Source organism: Pipistrellus kuhlii, unplaced genomic scaffold, assembly GCF_014108245.1.
Source record: "Pipistrellus kuhlii isolate mPipKuh1 unplaced genomic scaffold, mPipKuh1.p scaffold_m20_p_2, whole genome shotgun sequence".
Lineage (NCBI taxonomy): Eukaryota > Metazoa > Chordata > Mammalia > Chiroptera > Vespertilionidae > Pipistrellus > Pipistrellus kuhlii.
Window position 1 is genome coordinate 181,906,583 of NW_023425515.1, and position 11,983 is coordinate 181,918,565.

The window sequence follows — 11,983 nt, forward strand, 5'->3', positions numbered from 1 at the left end:
CCCCGGCCACGCAGTTCGATTTGAATAAGGACATTCCTTCTTCATCCTTGGGCGTTCGGTTCACTTCTTTGGCACTTTGGGGCCTGGTTAGACTGTTTGAAATTCAAGCAGGCAGCTGTCTCCTCTCAAAGCCAAGCAGCGTCCTTCATGCTTCAGAAGAGGAACGCGTCCCCCAGCCCTGAGCTGTGCCATCTCGGCAGCCAGAGGCCCCAGAGCAGGGGGAAGGAAAAGTCAACAGGCGATGTGTTCCCAGCTGCAGCCCGGGCCCTGGCAGCTGCCTCCCTGGCTCGGTGGGGGTTCGGTGATACTCAGAGGCTTCGCTTGTTTGTTTGTTTGTTTGTTTTCCATATGACAGAACTGCTGATCTCCACACAGAGATATGCTTCCTATTGCAATGTCTTCGTGTGGACACTGTCCGCACAGGGACAGTCCCTAACGGACAGACAGGAGGACAACAGCCTGCCTGAGCTGATTACAGAGCTGGCAGGGTCCCCAGGGTGGAGTCTAGCCCCCCACTCCCCTCTCTGATGTGCCTCCTCATCTTCAGGTGGGACTCTGGAAGGAGCCACCCCTAACCCTCCCAGTCCCTCCTGCTGCAGGACCCACCCTGGAGCTACCCAGCAGGGCTCCCAAGGTGGGTGCGTATGTCCAAGCCCCACCTGATGCTGATACCATATGCTGGAAGCGGCCGCATCCCAGCCCCACAAGTCGGGGGAGGGGTGCGGGGGAGGGAGGAGCTGCAGGACCAGGACAAAGAGGCTGGGTGGGGGGGCAATCTTCCTGCCCATCAGAAATAAACACCACGAGGAGCAGCAGGAACAGGATATTTATGTGACCTTAACGTGTCTCGCAGATCGCGTATTCCTGGCAAGGGGAAGCCGGTGACCTACGCGGTGGAGAGACCAGACCAGCCCTGACCCAGGTGGTCAGGATGAAGAGACCCTCTCGGGGCAGACAGAGGTCAGGGGCCTCGGGAGCGTGGCCAGAGAAGCAGCCATCTCAGGCTGGTAATAATCCAGCAGAGAAGACACTCCCCGGATCTAATCATGAGGAGACATCAGGCACGCCCTATGAGCAACACGTTATAAAATAACAGGCCTGTGTTCTTCAAAATCTGTGTCACCAAAGGCCAAGACAGGCAGGCTGCTGTTCCAGATTAGAGGAAAATAAAAAGACGCTCCCTGACCGGTTTGGCTCAGTGGTAGAGCGTCGGCCTGTGGACTGAAGGGTCCCGGGTTCGATTCCGGTCAAGGGCATGTACCTTGGTTGCGGGCACATCCCCAGTAGGGAGGGTGTAGGAGGCAACTGATGGATGTTTCTCTCTCATCGATGTTTCTAACTCTCTATCCCTCTCCTTTCCTCTCTGTAAAAAATCAATAAAGCCCTGACCAGTTTGGCTCAGTGGATAGAGCATCGGCCTGCAGACTCAAGGATCCGGGGTTCGATTCTGGTCAAGGGGATGTACCTTGGTTGGGGGACACATCCCCAGTAGGGAGTGTGCAGGAGGCAGCTGATCGATGTTTCTCTCCCATCGATGTTTCTAATTCTCTATCCCTCTCCCTTCCTCTCTGTAAAAGAATCAATAAAAAAATATATTTTTTTTTTAAAAAAATCAATAAAATATATATTTTTTTAAAAAGACTTGACAACTACAAAAATATAAAAAAATAAGACATGACAACTAAATGTAGTACATGCTCTTGAACTGGATCTTGTCCTGGAGGGAGCAGAATTCTATAAAACCTTACTGGGCCCGGCCGGTGTTGCTCAGTGGTTGAGCATCGACCCATGAATCAGGAGGACATAATTTGATTCCTGGTCTGGTTGCAGGCTCGATCCCCATTGGGGAGGGTGTGCAGGAGGCAGCCAATCCATGATTCTCTCTCCTCATTGATGTTTCTGTCTCTCTCTCTCTCCATCCCCTTTCCTCTCTGAAATCCATAAAAATATATTCAAAACAAAAGAAAACATCACTGGGCCAATTGACAGAATGGGACTATGGATGATAGATGAGAGGATTAGACGCTGTGAAACTTCCTGAACTTCAGAGCTGTGCCCTGTGCTTCTGTCAGAGGACAGCCTTCTCCTTGGGAAACACACACTGAAACTGTGTTGGGGGGTAAAGGGAGTGTGATGTGTGTAATCTAATCCCAAATAATTCAAAAACAATAACATGTATCCCCTAATTACATGCATGCCTCTATCTATCTATCTATCTATCTATCTATCTATCTATCTATCTTCTATCTATCTATCATCTATTTATCTATCTATCCATCCATCTATCTATCTATCCATTTCTATTCCTAACTAATATCTATCTAGAAAGAGAGAGACAGAAAGTAAACTTGACAAAATGCAAAAATTTGTGAATCTTCTGAACATAAACTGTGCACCTATGGATGAGGGCAATGGGGGGTGGGGAAAGGGCAGAGTGTGGGGTGGGAACCTGTGGAGGGAGCAATGGAGGGGGGGGAAAATGAGGAACATTTGTAATAATATGAACAATAAAGATTTATTTTTAAAAAATTTGTGAATCTAGGGAAAGGGTATTTAAAAGCTCTTTGTGTTATTCTTGCAACTTCCCTGTCAGTTTGGAATTAGTTTTAATGAAAATAAACAGGACTGGTCCAGAGGGAGGCAAAGCTGGATCCCTAGCTGGATCCCAGGAATGTTCCCTCTCCCCTTTGAGTGACAATAGTGGCAGATCCTCTCTCAGACTTTCCTCTTGAAGGACTTCTCTGCGGGTTGGTTGTTCGTTCCCTTTTGCCGACAGCCAGGAAGACACTCCCGCCCTCTTAAACCATCCTCCGTGGGGCCGCCACGTCTGGCCGTCAGGGTGGAACCTTCCAGCTCACCCGCTCGGCTTTCCAGAGGGAAAAGGCCAGGGGTTCTGCACCTCGGGACCCGCTGAGGGGAGTGGGAGGAAGACGCGCTGGTGTGTCCCTGCCCGGGCTGGGCCTGGCACCGCACCCCGCATTGTCCTGAGCGGAGCCAGGGATCGGTGACCCGGGAACCCCCTTTTCTGCACCCCGCTTGTCAGGGGCGGCCAGAAGACACTTATCCAGGGCTCCCTGCTCAGTGGGTTGCAGGTGTCTTTTCTGAAGAGGCCATGTGTGCAGGCAAGGACCCCAAGGCGCAATGTATCGATAGACCCCCTGGGTCAGGCACGGCCACGAGGGACTGGCTGGTCCCCTCCCCTGCAGCAAGCTCCTCCCCGCCTCAAGCCTCAGTTTCCTCCTCTGGAAAGTGGGGACAACACCCTACCTCAGAGGCTCCGTGAAACGACCCAAGAAAAGTCTTCATGGAAAGAGCTGGCCCACGCCGAATACCGCACAGACGTCGGCTGTTACGATTATTATTAACCACAGGGTCTGCCCTCCCAGAGGGAGCTGGCTGGCCAGGAAAAACCACCAGTTTAAGAAGCGATATAACGAAGCCTGAGAACTGGTGAGAGGGGCCACATAACTGCCACGGGCCTTGAAAGCAAATATAGGTGCCGGGCAGGACTCTAGGCCCTGGGGACTCCGCAACTTCGTTCTGGGAGACCTCCCCCCACTGCCACCCCCCGGAAGTCAGCCTTCCAGTCGGACCCAGGATCGCTCCAAATGGGGAGTCTCTTATAGAGCCAGCACAGAGCCTGGGAGAGGGGAGCCCAGAGGCAGGACCCAGGAGGATATGGGGCTTGGGTCTGGTTGTTCCTCTTGACTTAAAAACACACACACGCACAAAACCCAGGAAAAAAAAACATAAGCCCTTTTTCCCAGAGGTTGTGCAAGCATAAGGTCAGAGAAGGAAATAAAAGGTCAAGCAGTCCCCTGGAGCCTGCAGCACCAGGCCCCCTCCCCGCCCCCAGCCTCTCGGTCCCCCTGCAAGGCCCTGGCCACTTCCCTGGTGGCCTTCCAGAGACAGCCCAGGCTCATATGCATCGGTGGACGCAGATGTATCCCATGGAGGAATCTTAAGGGTGAACTTCAATGCTCTTTTCTGTGGTGATGGTGGGGGGACTCACTGAAAAGCAAAATATGGCCCTGACCAGTTTGGCTCAGTGGATAGAGCATCGTCGGCCTGCAGACTCAAGGGTCCCAGGTTCGATTCTGGTCAAAGGCATGTACCTTGGTTGCGGGCATATCCCCAGTAGGGGGTGTGCAAGAGGCAGCTGATGGATGACTCTCTCTCATTGATGTTTCTCTCTATCTCTCTCCCTTCCTCTCTGTATAAAATCAATAAAATATATTTTAAAAAAAATAGAAAAAGTCAAGTCCTGTGAAGAAAGATTTCCTGGCTCTGGAGCCCCTTACACTGCCGTCCCCCTCCTCCTCCCAGTGTCTCAGGCTCCAGGAGGGAGTCCCGGCCCGGCCCTCAAAGCCCTGGCTTCCGGTCTTTGTCTGCCAGGTGCAGGCCTGGGGTTCCCTGCTGTGCCCCCACCTGCAGGGTGTGGGTCTTCTCTTCCCCCCACCCCCTACCGCTCCCCCCTCTGCCGCCCTCTCCCTGCTGGGACGGGGCTTGGCCAGGAGGCTCAGGGCTTGTGCAAAGCACTGGCGTGGGGGGTCAGACTTCCTGGATTCACCGCCCAGCTCTGCCCTTGCCCTGCGGTGACTTTAGGCAAATGATTTAATCTCCCCGCATCTCACTTCCTCTCTGTAAAATGGGGAGTGACACTTCCCCCGTGAGCTGTCCTTGAGGATGAAATGCCCTGAGACACGCGCCCATAGTAATGGCTCCTACGGTTAGTGCGATTCTTCTGGTCCGCCCAGCCCGAGGGCCAGGTGGGAAGGATGGAGTTCTGAGGGCCTGGTCTCCACCCTCCCCCTACCCACGCCCTCCCCGGCCCACAAGCCCAGCTTTCCAGCAGCCCCAGGTCTCCTCTGACCCTCTCTCCAAGTCCTCCTCCCTGTGAGGAAATCTTGCTCATATTTCAGGATTCAGAGGCGAAGCCTCCAGGGATCCTCCCACAAACACGCCTCCACCCCCAGTCCAAACAAACTCTTCCTCCTCTGGATCCGGCCCGCCGACGCGGACGCTGGACGAGCACATTGTGCTGTAACTGTTGGTGTGACCCTGTCCCCCAGGCCCACCCGCTGGCAGGACGGCGCCTTCTCTAAAGCTGCATCCACCGGGCCTCAGACCCTGCCCAGCCGGGCCGAAGGGAAGGCCTTAACTGACCGGCGAGGGCTGTGGTCGGCAAACTCACTAGTCAACGGAGCCAAATATCAACAGGACAACGATTGACATTTCTTTTGAGAGCCAAATACTTTTAAACTTAAACTTCTTCTAACGCCACTTCTTCCAAATAGACTCGCCCAGGCCACCGTGGTATTTTGTGGAAGAGCCACCCTCAAGGGGCCAGAGAGCCGCACGTGGCCCGCGAGCCGCAGTTTGCCGACCACGGGGCTAGGGGCACCGCCTCTCCCTCCTGCTGGGGAAGAGGAGGGGGGCCTGGCACCCCAGGGGGCCCTGGGAGCTGTCTTGCCACCAGGAGAACAGCTTCCTGGGACGGAAGCCGAGGTGCAGAGCAGGAGTCAGGAAGTGCCAGGCCCTCCTGCCATCACCGAGTCCCTGAAGCAATGGGTCCGAGGCCAGGAAAGCCCGGGGCTTACTGGTGGTGAAATGGTAAGTTCCCTTCACGGTTGAGCCATTTGAGTGGGTGCTCACATCCTCACTGATCAAAGCACAAGCGCTTACATTCCACTGACTGGACCACCTGCTATGCGCCAGGCACTGTTCTGAGAGCTGCAGGTACATACGTTCGTTGAACACAATCACCTTAATAGGTGTATGCGATCTATGTCGCAGGCAGCAGCACATTTTCCGGAGTGAGTCCGCCTGGGTGTTCACAGCTCTGTCACTCAGTGTGTAAACCCAGCCAGCTGTTTCGCTTCAATTTCCTCATCTGAAAACAGAGCCTGGGTCATAGGGTTGCAGTAAGTAATAAAATAGGATAATTCGTAAAAAGTATTTAGAGGTGCTGAACAAAATTCGTCTTTATATTTTACTAGAAGCCCGGTGCACGAAATTTGTGCATGGAGGTTGGGGATGGGGGGTGGGGGGCGGCAGTTCCCTCAGCCCAGTCTGCACCCTCTCCAATCTGGAACCCTTCGGGGGACGTCCGCCTGCCGGTGTAGGCCCACACATTTAACAGATGACAGCTCCATTGCTGTTTCTTTCTTTCATGCTTACACCCATTGGAATTAGTAGGTATTCAAAGCGTGCATACATTTTGGGGGGACACCCTGTATATCTCTAGTCAGTGGTGGAAGGGACTAACGGCAGGTTTGGAACCCCCAGACAGGGGACCTCGCTCATCCCCCGCATGTCTCCCCACTCCGCTTCCCACCTTCGCGGGCAGCGGGAGAATCAGTGCTTTCTCTCATTAACTCGGAAAAGCACGTCCTGTCACCCGCTGCCCGGCAGGAGCGCGCTAGGCCGGAGCGAGTGAGGCTCAGTCAGGGCGGCCTTCGCCCGTGGGCGCCGGCACCCCAGTGCACACTCCTCCTCTGCAGTTGCCCTGACTCCCCCGCCGTTTCACTGAGAGGATGGGCCCCCTCACCTCCTCTGGGTTCCCATCCTTGAATGCTGACCGAAGGCCCCTCGGCGAGGGCCGCCCGCGCCCCCTGGTGTGTCTGTCCACACCTGCTCCCGCCTCAGCACCTGCATTAGCCCACGGAGGCCATCTCGTCACCACGCTGGCCTCCGAGGGCACAGGGTGTCACCACTCGGCCCTCCCACTCCCACTGTCACCTCACAGACTCGCTGCAGAGGACGGGAGCCTGCTGGAGGGGACGTGCACCGGTCGTGTGGGACGTAGGCACACTGGGGTGGACGGAAGTGTGACGGGGGGCGGGGGAACATGCGCACGCTGTGGTCCGGGACTGTTGCATGTGCTCGTGGGTGACAGCACGCTGGGCAATGTTTGCATATGGTGGGGGGAGGATGTGCGCACCGGAGGCCTGTGCCCTGCAGATCCGAGAACCCATGTGGCACGGCCAAGGGGACGTCAATCCGGCTGCCACCGTGGCTGTCCCTGCAATCGCGCACCTTCCAGGCCAGGAGGCGGGCCTGGTGCACCCGCTCCTCGGTGCTGATGGCCCTCAGGCGGTGATTCAGCTCTGCTGCAGGCCCTGCTGCAGCTGCCGCCATGTGGGGAGTACAGGCTGCCCTCCACCAGGCCCTGCCTCCACTGTACCCCCTCCCCCACCCACCCATGTCTGCTACACACGCAGCCTGCTGATTGGTTGTTACTGTGACGGTGTCCCAACTCATTTGCATATTACCCTATTATTAGTATAGATTCCCATTTCACAGATGAAACGAAGGCTCAGAGAGTCTCCAATGGAACCTAAGGTTACCCGGTAGTAAGTGTGTCAAACCCATGTGATCTAGTTCCAAAGTGTGCTGTCCACCCGCCCCTCCCTCTGCTGAGACACCACTCCAGCCTTTCTATCAATATTTTCGGATATTTCATGGCGCCAGGCTGGGGACGGCAGAAAGTCGGTGGTGACCGTGGAGGGGGCCCGCACTAAACCACTGAAATGAGAATATTAAATACCCTGGTTCTTAAACGTCCAGCAAACGTTTCCACCATGAACACGTGGACCTTCGGCCGCTCTTCCTTCAGGCTCCGTTTCTCCCTCATTCCCTCCGCCGGCTCCCAGGTCTCAGGCTCCCTGTGCTTCCTCCCCGAGGCCGCCCCAGCCCTCCGGCTCTCCCGGCTGTGGCCAGCGGGTGGGCTGCCTTTCACACCAGGGCCACGACCAACATAGCCAGCCACTCAAAGACCCTCAGGGATCCTGGGGCCAGGCATTCCTCCCGCTGAGTCTGAGCATTAAGGCTCTGGGCTGGTGGGCTCAGGCCACGGAGCCGGGCTCAGCCTTATCCCAGCGCACATCCAAAGAAGGAGACATGAAATGAACACACTCCACGCTCGCCGCACCCCGCAGTGAGTCACTCAGAGCTGTTCCCTCCTTGGGCTCCGGGAGCACAGCGGTGTGGACTTGGCAGGGTGGCGAGTGCTGGCAGGCTGCCCCTGGGAAGCGGGGCCCATTACTCAGTCCCTGCATCCCACAGCCACCCCGCCCCACTACCCGAGGGAGGGAGAATCCCCTCCCAGGGGGTGAGTAATGGATGCCGGTGGATGGGCGGGTACACAGGGCGCCCGGAGTCCGGACAGAGGGGCGGGGTCAGAGAGAGTCAGACGATTATCCCTGGAACTGGAGGGCCTGGGTTTGAATCCCTGGACGCATGATGTTCACGGTCTGCCTCCATTGCCTCATCTGTAAAAAAATAAATAAATACAATGTGGAGGGTAATAAGAGTCCTTCCCCCAAGAGTACAAGGAGTAAAAGCATGTGTACATGTAACGCACGCGGAAGAGCTGGCACAGAAAGAGTTCTAAGTCAGTGTTTGTTTCATGAGGAGCAAAGCCTATGTCAGGGCCAGGCCGGCCCTGGGGACAGAGCCCTGAGCAGGAGCAGGAAGGATTCGGGAGCTGCCCCGGGAGAGAGGGCACCGGGCCTTTCCCCATGGGACTCAGCCACGAGAGTGTGTGTGTGTGTGTGTGTGTGTGTGTGTGTGGAGCCCAGAGTCTGTGAGCAAATGGCACCTGCAGCCAAGTCTACGCTTCACTAGACGAACGGGGACACTGAGGCGTGGGGAGGGCAGCTCGCTGCCCACGGTCTTGGTTCAGTCCCAGGTGGCACGGAACATCAGACACAACAAAGACGGACAGGACCCTGGCTCTGCTCGGACCACACAGCTACCGTTGAAAGGGCAGAATGAGGACTGGAGAGCTGAGCCAAGGCATGGCTATTGTTTTATTATACAAAAGTCTGTCCTTAAGTGCACAGTGGGCTCCAAGACGGCGCCTCATCTTAGCTGTCGAGGGCAAGAGGCGGTGTGACAGGGGATCCAGACGTTAAAACAGGGATGGAATGAAGGGGCAGCATGGCCCAGGCACAAGGAACAGCTCACTTTTTGCCAGGTTTCTTTCTTTCTTTTCTTTCTTTCTTTTCTTTCTTTTCTTTCTTCTTTCTTCTTTCTTTCTTTCTTTCTTCTTTCTTCTTTCTTTCTTTCTTTCTTCTTTCTTTCTTCTTTCTTTCTTTCTTTTTTTCTTCTCTTCCTTCCTTCCTTCTTCTTCCTTCCTTCCTTCCTTCCTTTCTTTTCTCTTCCTTCCTTCCTTCCTTCCTTCCTTCCTTCCTTCCTTCCTTCCTTCCTTCCTTCCTTTCTTCTTTCTTTCTTTCTTTCTTTCTTTCTGTCTTCCTTCCTTCCTTCCTTCCTTCCTTCCTTCCTTCCTTCCTTCCTTCCTTCCTTCCTTTCTATTTTATTTTGTTGACTTCAAAGAGGAAGGGAGAGGAGAGAGAATCATTGATCAGCTGCCTCCTGCATGGCCCCCACCAGGGATCCAGCCCCCTACCAGGCATGTGCCCTTGACCGGAATCGAATCCCGACTTCCTGGTTCCTAGGCTGACGCTCAACCACTGAACCACGCCAGCAGGACTTGCCAGAATTCTTAATTCTGCCTGGGTCCAGGAGGCACCTTCTCCCGCGCCCCCCCCCCCCCCCCAAGGCCTTCGCTTTCAGCTCCTCGAGTTTCTCCTGCTCCGCTTACTGATTCTGCCTCAACGCCCGATCTTCCCGCCCGTCTCCTCGGCCTGCTTCTGGGCTGCTTCGGGGGCTTCTCCTTGCCCCTCTGTGGCTGGAGGTGGTGCCGGCCGCCCCTTCCCAGACTCTGCCGCCCCCCGTCTCACCGCGGGAGAAACAGAACAGGCGCTGACACGGACGGCGCAGTTTTAAGGTGCCAGACACGGGGCAGTGGTGTCCTTGTCCCCAATCTACAAGCGGGGAGCTGCGCCCAGAGAGATTAAGTAACTTGCTCAGGTTCGCGCACGGCTAGGACATGGCAGAGCTGGGACTCATCACAAACTGTCCTCTATGGAGGTCCCACGACCCACACTGCAAAATGCACCCTCTTCTCTCACCCCCACCCCCAGACAAAGCGGGGACCTCCCCCCCCCCCCCCCCCCCCCGTCTGTCTCCGTTTTGCAGACGAAGGAGCTAAGGTGCCCGGACGTTGTGATTTGTCCAAGTTCTCACGGCGAGAAACTAGGCCACCCCAGGCCTCTTCGTTCCCAGCAGCTCTCCCTGGCCCGGCTGGAGCCTGGGCCGCCCCCTCCATCCCTCTGGGCCCGGGCAGTGCGTGTGGAGAATGCAGAGCTGTTGACCTGCGCCTGGACAAATGGGCATTATGAGCAGAGTCCTTCTGCCAAGCAGAGAGCCCTCCGCTCAGCCCGAGCCAAGTGGGCGCGGTCCACAGCTCACTCCCTCCGCCGGCCCCCCGGCTCCAGGCTTCGCCGGGGAGACTGGACTCCCCCGGGCTCGGCCACACACCCCGGTGAAGGCTGAGAGGCACAGCCACCTCGTGAAGAAGGGCCTCGTATTGTCCTCACTTCGCCCAGGACCTACAGCAGTGGTCCCGACCCACAGGCTGAGAACCGTTAGCAGGGTCGCCTAAGACCATCGGAAAACACAGATATTTACATTACGATTCATTAACAGTAGCAACATTTCAGTTATGAAGTAGCAACGAAAATAATGTTATGGTTGGGGGTCACCACAACAGGAGGAACTGTATGAAAGGGTCGCTGCATTAGGAAGGTTGAGAACCACTGCTCCTTTAAGAGATCCTGGAGGCCTGGGGCAGACGGCATGGAGGGCAGGGGCAGATGCAGAAGGCGCCTGGCTGGGATGCCTGGCTGAGATGCCCCAACTGTTACTGCAAGGGCTGTTCCAAGGACCCAGACGACGTCACCCTCTCACTATGGGCCTGCAGATGCCAGCAAGAGCGTGGGCTGAGGGCCCGCTCCCTTCCCCCCAGAACCCCATGACTAACCCTTTCCCCCACCTGCTCCCACACTTACTCCCCAGCACCCGCTCCAGCCCGGGGCCCCCGGGAATCAGATCTCCCTGCTGTGCGCTAGTCGCCTTGACATGAGCTAGTAGGGGTGGAGTGTGTGAGTGTGTGTGTGTGGGGGGGGTGGATTGCTGAGCACCTCCGACTCTCCCAGTCTTAGCAACCCCTTCCTGAGCTTCTGACTTCCCACTCCTTGTCCCCGGGCCCAGGACATCACCCTGCAGGCTCCAGATGGGCCAACTCCTCTCCCCGGTGAAAGGAGCCATTGTGGAGCCAGCCCGAGAGCTGGCAGGCTCCGGCCTGGCCCACGTGGCTCCCCCAGAGGCCCAGCCATTCCTGTCTCTGCTGCTTGGGCCTGCCCAGAGGAGGGAGGAGGCCTGGAGCCTGGGGCTGCTCTGCGGGGCCATAGGCTGCATTCTGATTGCCATCTGCCTCGGGTCTGAGGGAGGAGGCTGGAGGGCAGGGCTGGCCACTGGACCTTTCAGAACTGTGGAGGAGGAAAATCTTGCCAGCTGGGCCCTGGCATGGCTGGGCCTTCGCCAAGCTGACAGCTGTGGAGTGCTGGACAAGGTCAGAACCTGTTCCCCGCAGCCGGGCCAGGGCCCGTGGGGAAAGGCAGGGCACTGAGGCCGTCCAGGTTTGGGGGCGAGCGGTGAGGAAGGGAGGAGCTTAGGATCTGCGGTTTCACCATAGACTGAAGGACCTGACTGAGCCTGTGGTGATGGTGTCACACACTTAGCCACTATTTCCAAGGCACTTGCTAAACACCGACCTCACATACGTTATCTCATGTAACCGCGTGAGGCTGGTGTCACCCATCTGTACAGCTACCGTGTCCGGCTGTCCGGCTTGCTCGCTGAGTGAGAGGGCCCAGCCAGAGAAGGTGCCCCACGTGCAGGTGAGTTCCCGCAGACCCGTGTCTGTACACAGGCCCTGCGCTCTGGATGTCACAGCGGGTGAAAGCTAAGCTCCCAGAAGGTGGAGTGACGTGTCCAAGGCCTATAACGATAAGCGACAGATATTGGACTTTTTTCCTTTTATATTTTTATTGATTTCAGAGAGGAAGGGAGAGGG